This window comes from Oryza sativa, chromosome 7 (assembly GCF_034140825.1).
Source record: "Oryza sativa Japonica Group chromosome 7, ASM3414082v1".
NCBI lineage: Eukaryota > Viridiplantae > Streptophyta > Magnoliopsida > Poales > Poaceae > Oryza > Oryza sativa.
This window is the reverse complement of record NC_089041.1, coordinates 2855273-2868625: the sequence shown is the minus strand read 5'-3', so window position 1 is coordinate 2868625 and position 13353 is coordinate 2855273.

Here is a 13353-nt window from a genome sequence, read left to right as displayed (position 1 = left end):
TGCTAATGGATGACTACGTCTTCGCCTTCGGTTGCTTCCGTCATTGCCGACTTATTATTTCGCCTTCACGGTTGACCTATTATGCAAACACTGATAAGTGTCTTCGTCATTATCATCGGTTGCTACATTGCTATTGACTGGATCACCGACATCGTCATTTTCATCAATATCCTGTCAAGCCTCTTCAACATAGCCTATTCTACTGCTGTTTGATGGGCAACTTCGTCATCATAGTCGATCATCTATGATTGCTGCTTATCATCATTACTGTCGGTTTTCTTCATCTTAATGATTGGTGGATTTCGTCATCGCCTTTGATGCGTGTCTACATCTTCACCGTCGGCTTGATTTCGTCACCACCGACCGGTATCCTTGCCTTCACGGATGGCTTATTATGTCGCCAATAATGGGCATCTTCATCTTCTTCACCAGCTGCCTCGTCTGTCACCGACTGATTATTTCGCTGCCATGGCTACACATATTTATCGCTGGGCGCCTTTATTTTCATTGCTGACTGACCTGACTACTGCCGACTGGTTTCTTCGCCTCCACGGTTGTGCAACTTCATCACTTTTGATTGGTATCACTATCTTCACTACCACCAATATTTTTGCCATCTCTGGTGGGCAATATTATCTCTGTATTGGTCGTCTTGTCTCTATGCCAACTGCGTCAGCTACCATCAATGGACCATTGTGACTACGACAGAAGGACAAGCCATATGATTAGGGGCTTACTAGCTCAAACACAAGTATCATACCTTCAATTTGGACTTGTTCCAGATACATGCAACATGAATTCATGATCATGGGTCTATTTTCTATGCTCAAAGACTAGACTATTTATTATTCCCCGTAAGGGTTATCAACCGAATACTTGCACCAGTCGGGATTCAATTATTATATCTATTTTGGAGTGTCCCATAAGGGATAATCACTCAGATCAGAAGCTATTCATATAAGCTACACTTGGTCTATATCACCCGGAAGATTTATTATTCAGGAGCATGTTACATGCGTCATCCTTTAAAGGGTGTCGAAGGCATATTTTTTGGCCTAGGCCTAATATGTCTGCAGCCCATATTTTCAGGTGTGGCCTGTCACGTTCTTTTAGGGACTTAGGCACTTTTTGCTTAGGCCAAAGTGCGCGTGATCAAGTGCCCAATACCTTAAAATCCTTTTATATCACAGTTACTCAACTTTTTAGGAGTTGGTACAATGCATCTTAAAAGGTGTCAAACAGTAAAGCTTTATATAGCTGCCCTGCTAACTTTTTTATATAGTCATGGCGCTGTTTGGGTTTATCAAGCAATTGATTGGATACAATATCATTGCTTTTTGCCACGTAAGTGTGTATTTTTATTGACCAATATTATGGCTTAGACTGATTATATATTCTGGTCATTTTCCGGATGGTTGGTAAATCCTTATGAGTTTATTTACTCGGATGTTACACCACATATGCCATATATTTCCAGGTGTGGTGAAACCATGTGTCTTTTAATGACTTAAGCACATTTGTTAAAGCAGTGTGCGCATGGTGTATGCCCAATACTTTGGAAATTTCTTTATTCACATCATTCAAGTTTTTATAGCTGTTTTGCTAAGTGAATTTTCAATAATGTAGTCAACTTTAGGTTGCTCGCATCAATTTTTACAAAGCAGTCGGTATATCACTTGGATCATGTTATTTGGGGATTCATACCGCATATGCTATATATTGATATCAAGTCACTTGGTTGACTATAATTATCAAAAACCACTCAGTTGGTTGGACTATTTATTCCCTGACTATATGCTTGGTTGATTCAATTAACCCCATAGTCGGGGGCTACACATATTAGGTGCATCTAGTCGATGCACCTGACTTTATTTTTCAGCCCTCTACAGTCTTCAGATTTGGTAAAAGTACTCGGGAGACCATGGCAAAGATGATTGAAGCACTCGGCTTTGGAGTAATCTGGTTTAAGAGAAGATTATATTTTCGACTGTGAAGGTCTCAGGGGCTACTGTGGAGATTATGGGTACCCCATACCCACACGGCATGGTTATCCGACTAGTGCAGGGGGTAACTTTTATCTATGAAATATGTAATAGATCATGACTTGGGTATTACGTTTCCGTGTATATTATGGAACGGCCTAAAGTCCTGATTTGATAAGATTGTAAAGTAGATTTAGGAAGCCGATACCATATTGGTTAAGGTTTCTATCTTGTAATCCTGCCCCCCATCCTATATAAGGTGGGAAGGAGGCCCTCTAGGGGGCATGAGACAACTAGATCGTCAGATCTATACTACACCCGGTGACTTCAAATCCCCAAACAGGAGTAGGGTATTACCTCTCATTGAGAGGGCCTGAACCTGTCTAAATCCCTGTCTCCGCATCCATCCACTTTTAGGTCTCGTACGCTACCCCTTTTATTATTGCCGAATTCATGTTTCGACAAACTAAGCTAAGAGTAGAGGAGGAGAAAGAGAGAACTTTTTCCAAGGACAGAACCAGTATATAGGCGGCTTCACCCTCGAGATAGCATATATATATATATATATATACGTATATATATATATACGTATATATATATATACGTATATATACGTACATATATATATACGTATATATACGTACATATATATATACGTATATATACGTACATATATATATACGTACATATATACGTACATATATATATACGTACATATATACTTACATATATATATATATATACATATATATATATATATATATATATATATATATATATATATATATATATATATATATGAAAATTATAAGCTACTACCGGGAGCAGCTACCCCCCTCCCTATCCACCCTCGATTCAATCGTTTGCCCTGGTAATGGTAATGACCATTAACGGGTTTAATGAATCCAATATTTTCACCCGTTTTCTCTTACCCGTATATTTTTCTCGGTGATCAACAGAAGGTTGTTTCTCTTCTGCACCAGATTCGAAATTTGAAACAAGATTACTCAGTTTGTTGTAGATAGAAGAGACGAGATAACTAGAGATTTTTCCGGGTGGTTTATTCACACTTGAGTTTTCTTATCCAGAGCGAGAAACCAGGATGATTCTCCCGTCGAGCAGAACATTATCGATCTAAAATCATTTTCTGCGTTTTGTTAGTTCTTAATCCAACTGAACTCAGATTAGTAGCCTCGCCGGCGGCTGCGTTGAAAGCCCTAGCATGGAGAACTCCTGTTCCAAGGTTTGTTGCCAAATTCATCTGTTATTTTCCGGTGAGTATGATGGAGGCCATGGCGACGATGAACAGCACGCCGAGCGCCCCAAACTTGCGCGACACAGCGTGCATGCCGAGCGCCCCGCCGGCAGCACCGTCAAAGCTCGCGGCGGCCATGGATGGATTTTTTTTTCTTATATTGAGTCTTTTCTTGATCGTATCTGTTACTAATTCATTTTGTTTATGGTTTGCATTTGCAGCACCTCTGCAGTCTTGCAGCAGGTGCGAATGTTTCAGGTGCAGTTCTGTTTTCACTAGAGCCCTCCATGCTGCTCGAGCAAGAAAGATGTATCAGCGGAAGCAGCTAGCTGGTTCTGCAGTCTCAAATTCCAAAAAAAAACAAGTGGCGTCAAAGGTAAAAAGGTAGTACAAGAAAAAATTTACACCAGGAGCTCTCCTGCTATTCTCTCAGATCTGTTCTCAGATATTGGTGACTAGCAGAAAGAGCTAGGGAGGCAAATAGGGTTTGATGGATTGCTTTCCATGAGACTGACTAAACTGAACAAGCAATTCGGAGCATGGAGGGTTCTGTCATTGTCCTTCCAATCATCATAAATCCAGGGTATACCACAATCAAATCCATGTTGCTTTGCTGTAGCAACTTCTGTACTGGTATTGATTTACATCTATAATTGCAATTCATTACATGATCAGCTCTCACCAATCCAGAAACTCAATGTACACATCTAAGTCAGGAAATCAACAATCCTGCTACATGTTCTGCACTCCTCCGAAAAGAAAGAGCAGAACCTGCTTGGCTCCAAATCAGACCATGAACACCACCAAACTCAAAAGAAGTCATGTTCTGCTACTAGTGCAGAATAAGATGACAAACATGTTATACTTCTGCCACGATTCGTCCGACAAAAACTCAAGCAGAAACTACGTGACACAATGTCATGTTCTGCTACTAGTGCAGAACAAGATGAAAAACATGTTATGCTTCTGCCATGATTCGTCCGAAATAAACTCAAGCAGAAACTACGCGACATATTCTGCTACAAACCAAACAAAAGAAATTGCTCTGCTCCGGGTGTAGAACAAGAAATTCAAAGCGTTCTATTTCCACCACGATTAGAGTTCGTAAAATGCAAACAGTGTTTGTAAAATCCAATTAAACATAAACTCTACATGTCCTGCTGACGAAATATATTACAATAGGTTCCATGTTCTGCTAAAATAAATCCGGACACCAACCCTACAATTCATTAGAAAGACTAAAGTCAGTGGGAAACTATTTTAAACACTCGGGTGGACGTCCACCCGTTTCTTGTATGTCATCTAAATGGTTATGAAAATTTTTTTAAAAAAATAACATGGTAGGTTAATATGTAATATATCATCTCACAAACATGCAAGTTCAAATTCGACTTCTACAAGTTGTAACAAAAATAACAAATTTGACTGTGAATATATGTATACTAGATAGAGTTTAATTTGTTATTTTTGCTACAACTTGTAGAAGTCGAATTTGAACATGCATGTTTGTGAAATGATATATTACATATTAACCTATCTTATATATTTTTTTGAAATTTTTTCATAATCATTTAGGTGGCATGCAAGAAACGGGTGGACATCCACCCGAGAGATTAGAATCCATCTCCTAAAGTCACTCAGTTCTTCCTCTCATAACTAGATTTGCGACCTCTTGTATTCCTATAGTGACCATAACACTCGCATCCATTCATCAGTTTTCCGTCACCCTCCTGTGTTGCGCAAAAGAACTCGCCGGCAAGGAAAAACCTTCGACCACCGCTGGATTCTGCTGCACGTCACCACTCGCCCGACGCGGTACTGTCTTCTTCCACCGTCGACTTGTGGTGCTCGCCAGAACTCGCCGGCGACCACACGACTACGGCTAACACCGGCTTCTGCTCAGCGACATCACGCATCGATGAGGTCTCGCCTTCTGCCTCCGTGGAAGGAGAGGCAACAGAACTCGCAGACGAGGTTCGCCATCTACCACCAAAGGATTCTGCTCCATTTAATTTCTGCAGAATTGATCAATATTTTCAACAGAACATAAACTAAAACTAATCTCCTATGTGTACCAATCTGCGGCAGGCTTCTGCTGCTTGTCACCATTAGCTGAAGTGGTTTCGTCTTCTGCCTTCGCCACATTATGCTGCTTGCTACAACTCACCGGCGACGACGCGCCTACGGCCGCCACCGACTTCTGCTGCTCGACATCACGCGTTGACGAGCTTCCGCCTTCTCGCGCCGCGGAAGGCGACGCAACAGAACTCGCAGACGACATTCTGCCCTTTCCACCGGAGGTTTTCTGCTCCATCAAAAACCTGCAGAACTAAACCTTCTTGCTCAGGAATCAGAAAGATACTTCTGCTCCTCCTTTTCTGTCCTACATCACCGTCAACTTAAATAGAGTATCAATAGCAACCTCCACACTAACTACCCTCCTGGTCGCACGGCCTTGCATGCGTGTGGATCAACAAACCATGCATGCAGAAGATTCAAAATGCCTCACCATGCAGAACACACAGCGCAGTGATCCGAATTTTCAAAAAAAAAAGAATAATCAAGTTTCTGCATCGGTGGATTAGTGGATCTTTTCTCACCAACCGTTAGTCAGTTGAAACCCGAAACCTTGATGTGAGATGGACAGGTGTCCGATGGTTACAATAGGAGTAGCTAATATATATATATATATATATATATATAGGACACTCATATGGGGCACCATGGTGCCCGGGCACCATGGTATCAAATATACAAAATCACTCAAATTTTTCAAAATTTTCAAATTGTGAGTATATACCTAGTTATAATAACTCGATTCATACCTATACCTATCAACAAAACAACTCAAATTTAACTTTATTTCACAATCCATGATTACATACCTAACTAATTATATGTATGGATGCTATATACCTAGAATCAAAATCTAACAAAAACAAGTTCAAATTCAGTTCAAACTTGCTTTGAACTAGTTAGTAAAGTAGCTAATGTTAATATATAAGTAATTGAAAAAGTTTCATACTCATTTGAATTAGGTATATACTCAATTTCAACAATGGTGCCCGGGCACCATGGAGCACCAAACAAATTTACTATATATATATATATATATATATATATATATATATATATATATATATATATATATATATATATATATATATATATATATATATATATATATATATATATATATATATATATATATATATATATATATATATATATATATATATATATATATATATATATATATATATATATATATATATATATATATATATATATGTATATATACATATATGCAGACATATATAGATGGTAGCTTGCAACAAGCTGGTGGGTAAGGAACAACATCCGACCACATCTATCATTGGAATGTAGTACTCCACTACTGTACGTGAGTTGGAGAAGGATAGGTACTCCAAGCAAACTGTATGTCCTCCAACCTAATTAAGCTAGGTGGACCTGATGAGGTGCTTAATTATTTTTTTGTTATATTTACATGTATTCCATGGAGCCCTCTCGTCGTCTACCTCCAGCTTCATTGGAACCTGCAGGTGTGTGGCTGTTCTCGCAGTGGTCGTTCTAGCTATATATAGTACAGTACTATATAGTCGTTAACGACTTTTCTGTCCCCCAGGCCCCCAAAAGTTGGACGGATCAGTAGCAAACATTATGATTTAATGTGTAGCCATGCGGCGAACGGATCGGATTAAAAAACCGAATAAGTAAAACAAAACGCACACGGGAGAAAAAATGGCGACAAAAAAAAATTGACAAAAAAACCAAAAGCGCCCCGGAGGCACGCGGTGAACAGATCAGAATAAAAAAAACCAAAAGCGTTAGCGCGTGGGCAAAAAAAAAACTCTTTCGCGTGCAAAAAAAAGTCAGGAAAAAAACTGGTGCCAAAAATACCAAACGGACTTTTTTGTTTTTTTACTGGCGAGAGTATTTTTCCTTTTTTTTTTGGGAGTCGGACATTTTTTTACGACGACATGTTCATTTATCGACGACAGAAGCTTTTTTATCACTTTTTGAGTCGGACGTTTTCTTTTCTTTTTTTACCTGTTTGAGTCGGACCTTTTATTTTCTTTTGTTACAGATGAAGGAAATTTCTTTTTTAAAGTAGTAGAGATAGAGATTAAAACCGCAACATAAAATTATTATAACCGATTCAAAAACGAATAACGTATCAAAATACCGGTAAAAACATATTCAATTTTATAGTAGTAGACATGAAGAATCACCGAAAATCCAGGTACATATACCACACGAATAATAGAAAACGAGAACACATGAGTAGCTCAACTGATGTCAAGTCTTATGATGAAATATGTCCATCCAAATTTAAATAGTAGATTTCCAATCTATTTAAACATGTGCTAGCTAGGACACTGGTGCAAGTGTGGTGTGTGCATGATCAAGCTAATGCATGTGCACGTCCTTTAAAAACAAAACAAAACAAAAGGAAAACATCAACACTATGAGATACCATACATCGTCCTACTCAAAAGTCCTTTCCCTCGACAACGATTGCAAACTTTGTGCAGAAGAAACCGTGCAATTGTCTCACACATGCTTTCAGAAAAAAAGAAAATCTCACAGTTCAAACGAATACGATCGATCGAAATCTGTTTGTTATGTTGACATGCATCATCCTGTATGCGCATGGTGACATTTCGTCGTATGTTGTTGGGCTCACTTAATTAGGTTTTGCAAAAAAACAAACTAATTAATCAATCGAAATGTGCTCGATCAGTGCAAATTTAACAAATTGGCCATTTTAAAAAACTTATATCGAATGTAAACAGCGTAAAAACCTGTAGAGAGACGCTCCGGTGCCCTCTACTTGCAGTATATTACTCCAAGTAGAATTAATCTTGACCGTTTATTTTAAAAGGTAGATTAGTAAAGTGCTAAAACCGAATAGGGTTAAACTTGGCACTTAATTTTTTTTCTCATTTGTGCGTCCTATGGTCAAGCATCGCTCGATCCCTCTCCATCGAACAGTAGAGTCGCCGTTTCCTCATTAATCGAAAAGGAGAGCGCGCGGGGGAAAGAAAAAGAAAAGCAGATCGTGAGGTCCGGCCACCACCGGCGCTTGTGCATCACGTTCCATAGATGTTTCTTGCTGTAGGTATTTGGTTTCCATTCAGCTTGATTGTTTCATATAAAATTTAAATATATTAGTTATATATCTGAATATTACACACAATGGACAAATCGAAACACTCCAATCCAGCGATGACAGATACAAGGCAACGGAAGAATAATCCCGTATGTTTTTTTACATAGACTTTACAATTGCTATTACAACAAGTAATATACATTGAACCATAAAAACGATAATATACACAGATAGGCACTTTCAAAACCACAAGCTGTTAATAAGCTATATATCTGAAAAAAAACATGGCCATCATTAACAAGCCAAAGCCACCCAAAGCCATCTTGAGATAATAAATTCACAGGAATTACAGGACATAGCACACCAGGAATCTCTCAAGCGTTGATTGACGTAGTGATCATTAGCTTGTCCACCTTGTCATGCTCAGCCATTCTGAACAAGCTCACTTGCTCTGGATTCAGTTTACTGGCATTCAACTTGAATCCCTTCTTCTAGGAGGAAAAATTATGACCAAGAACTGCAGAACTCGAGCAGACAAGCAGAAAAACTATTCGAGAACTAGAGGCCAACGAAAAAGAAGATTCAGCGCAGATGTTCGAGCTGCAAACCTGCAAGCAGCAAGAAAAACAAATCAAATCTGACCTGCAAAGCAGAAAAAGAGTCTTCTCATGTTAGCTAATCCGTTGGAGAGCAGCGCTATAGCCAGCGAGAGGAGTCTTGGATGATGATTCGGAGGTCGAGAGATTGGTGGTCATTGGCTCCGGAGGCTGCGGGTTCCGCTTGGGAGGCGATGGATTGGGGACTCGCCCTCGCGGCTGTGGGATCAACGGCAGGGGGAGATGGACAGGGCTGGAGCCGAGCGTGGGGGAGGAGGACGACGACGAGGAAGGAGATAGCGAGGAGGACGAGGTCTCGGCGGCGGCCGGTGGCACGGTACTGGGGTCGGAGGCGAAGATCCGGGTGGCGAACTCGTCGGAAGGTGGGCCGACGCGGGGGAGCGGCGGGAGAGGGCGCAGCTCTGGCGATCCCGGACGGAGATGCGAGCTCGTCGAGGGCGGCTGAGGTGGTGAGTGGGGCCGAGGCGAGGGAGTAGGAGGCGTCGAGGGCGGTGGAGCAGGCGAGGTCGTGAAGATGGTGATGGGAGCCGTGGGGTTCTCTCCGCATCGGCTCCAGATTTGGGGGGAAAGGACGAAAATATCCCTCCGCAGATAATTTTTCATGGACAAAAGTACCCCTCCACGATTCTACTACCATTAAGTGTAGTGGTAGTAGAAATAAATCTAAACCATTGGATCAAATGAGATCAATGGTTCATATTTTTTCTACTCTAGATAGAAGGCACCGAAGTGAGACTCAAAACTGTAACAAAAAATTGAATTATGCGAGCTCCCGTCAATCCCTTTGAAACTTCAATAGGCCAGCACAGGCCAGCATGAGGCCTCATGTCCATGTGGCGTTCAAACTGATCCCCTCATCTACGTGGTAGGCTGGCCCTCAGCGCCAACCGTGTCGGTGGTGCCAACGGGTCGAGTGTCGAGGCGTAGAGCTCAGACCGAAGCGGTTGGTGTGGAGGACCTGTCACGTAGGAGGGGAGAACAGCTCTGGAGCCATGTTGAAATAGGGGTTAGCGTCAACGTGTCTCTCATTGGTATTGGAGTGTACAACGCATACAACAAGGGTCTAACGCTGAGCTTGCCATCCGTTTTTTTTTAAGTTTGTTTTACACGGTCCAATATCAAAATAAGTTTATGGAAATAGCCAATTCATTAAAATTTCAGATGTTCTCACATACGTTTCATCGTGTGAGGGTAGATGTCGTGAGAACCGAGAGGCAAAGACAAGAGCGCACTGTAGCAATTGTCTGGCGGGTCCACCAATGGAGGAGCAACCAGTGGGGCCCACGTACGGGATGCTGCGCCGGTGGCCAAGTGGCCAAGTGGAGCTGCGACCTAGTACGATCGAGCATCAGACACAGTGCATCTTGTTGGCGATAGATAGTTAAGCTCAAAATCATTAATTAATTCTCATTCGGTTGTCACTCTGTTATACTACCTCTGTTCCAAAATAAATACAGTCGTGGATATCCGTGTTTAACGTTTGACTGTCCATCTTATTTGAAAATTTTGAGAAAAAATTAGAAATATTTAGTCACGTATAAAGTACTATTCATGTTTTATCATCTAATAGCAATAAAAATACTAATCATAAAAAAATTTTAAATAAGATGAACGGTCAAATGTTGAACGTAAACAGTGTAAAACTGCACTTATTTTGGGACAGAGTGAGTATATCGATCTTATACTGAGTTGGTTTGGGCTTATCCAACTATGGTTTATTTAGGAACATTCAAGCTGAGCGTATGTAATTTTTTGATAAATTATGTTTTTGATTTTGTTATGATCTCGGTTATCGACAAAACCGCGCTAGAGAGAGTTTTTTTTTTGGAAAATTTAAAACAAACAACTATGATGATGCTTTAAAAATGTTTGACGTCACATGCATGTACACCATATATTTTCAGTTCAAAACTTCAACCCATGCCACACAGGCACACACCACTCGATCTAGCATTTTTATGCTTTTCGATCTTATTGAAGCGGCTCACTGCATCGTTTATTTGCTACACATACTACTCCCTCCAGTCACTTTAATTTACTAGTTTACTTCCGACATTCGATCTCAGTATGGTTTTGTTGTCCGTTACGCATTCCACCAATATTATTTAATTTGAAACCGTTACAGTTTTATAATTATCGGTGGTGGTCACCTCAACCCCAATTGATATCTTTAACGATTAATTTAAAAAACGATTAAATATATGTTATTATATAGTTATATGTAAGGAGGCTATATATTAGAATAGTCACAAATAATCCGTTAGAAATTTGAGGTTATGTAGTAGTGAATAATATTTGACGGGAGCAGTTGTTCAAAAAAAAATATTTGACGGGATCAGAGTAGCTAGTTTTGTTCAACAGCAAACTATATTTTCAATTTAGACTGCATGTTTGTATTGAGAGCTGAATTTGATTGAAGATAAGATACTAACTGTTACGCACACCAAGGCAACGGAGATTTTTTTTTTATGTTGACGATGGTGTCGTGCAAATATGCATTAACAATAGATGCTATATATTGGCTTGATTATTGTGTGCATCTTTATTAGCGGTAGGGACAGAGATGTAAATTATTCCTATTATCTAAAAAAAACAATAGATGCTACAGATACCTTGTTCCATCATGCATATTATCTTTAGAGCAGGACATAACGCATTATATTAATATAATATTGTGTAGAATAATAATATATATCTTCTTGCAAAGCATAGAATTTGTGTTGATGATCGTCTTAGCCAGGTGTGAAAACCTTCTGCTTGTATTGACGACGTGCATCAGCATTAATTTCCGGCACTATATATCTGTACCCAACAGAGAGTGAAGACTGTGATGGTCTGTCAGAACTTAGGATGTTTAAGGCCCTGTTTTAAATGAGAAACGCACCCTCATTCCACACGTAAAGTTTTATCAAACAAACATTTTTTTTCTTGTTTGAGCTTATTAGGATTATTTAGTTGAACTGTTGGTACTACTGGTAGGCCTATAACTATTGGTACAATTGTAGATCTCATTGAGATCTATAACTTTCATATAGATTTTGTGTCCATTCAAAATCGTTTAAAAATTTTGTATTGGATCTGAGAACTTATAACACACTTTAAGACATACAAATGACCTCAAATGAAAAAAAAAATTCATCAACTACACAGTTGTAGATATGGATGAGCTCTAAATATTTCATATAAAGTTTATACTCATCCGCCTCATGGAAAAGTACGTGCAAAACACAATATATAAGTGGTGATCATCATATATGTTGGTTTTCATTGTCAGTTGGTACTTACGGACTCATAGGTGCTGATTTTTATAGAACAAGCACATATGTGATACCCATATATGTGCCGGTTCATAGTAAAAGCTGACACATATGGTGTTGTACTCATAGGTGTCGGTTTTTTAAAAATAACCAGCACATATATGACGTCTATAAGTGCCGGTTCTTAGCGTCTATTACTTTGTAGAACTTGGTTCTGGTTTTTACTATGAACCGGCACCAATGACTGATTATAAGTGTCGTTTCTTAATTTGATTATGCCAAAATGGCTCATTTGTATAGAAAACCTTATAGATGTCGGTTTTAGGCCAGTCCCTATGTGGTGTTCTGTACTTGTGATAGTTCTGTCCAAAATAACTAAAGTAGTTGTGGAGCCATCTTCAAAATGGTACTTTCCGGCATGCTATTCCATTGGAAGTGATTATTGACTTGAAAATGTCCTTCCACCAAAATGAGCTTTCCAGCAATTGCTTGAAAAGATGGCAGGCCACTTGCATAGCAAGAGGACAATAATAACTTTATCTCTAGTTAGGGATTTTGATGCTGAAGAACTGATGTACTAACTATGTCCTAAAATATAGCTAGCTAATATACTATGAATCAGCTCGAGCTAGGTCTTTGAATAGCAATCATTTATTTTAAATGTGCGTGTACACAAAGTCGAAAAGTATGAGAACTGAGATCCTGTTTTGGAAAGTTTAAGAATATGAGAAATAGTTGGTTGGTAGCCACCTTCTAGCTTCTAGCTTATTTTCTAGATGATATTAGTATAGATGAAAAGCTAGACTGTTTGAAGTAACTTTTGATTCTGTGATAAGCTAAATCTATCAGAAGCACCTCAAAGGTTCCCTAGCAGCTTACAGTTTCCTCCCGAAGATAATAACTGTATTACTTATACCAATTAACTAATGCAGAGGGCGGGGAGGGCGGGGAGGGCAGGGAGCATGGCTACATGCATGTGTCCTAGTCTTCCCTCAAAGCTTTTTCACCTACTGCTAGTCTACTACAAAGATAGGTGAAGTTTGTCCTTGTTTTTTTTTTTCAAACTAAGAAATTTTTTCAATATTTTGTTTGAAAATTTCTACGATTT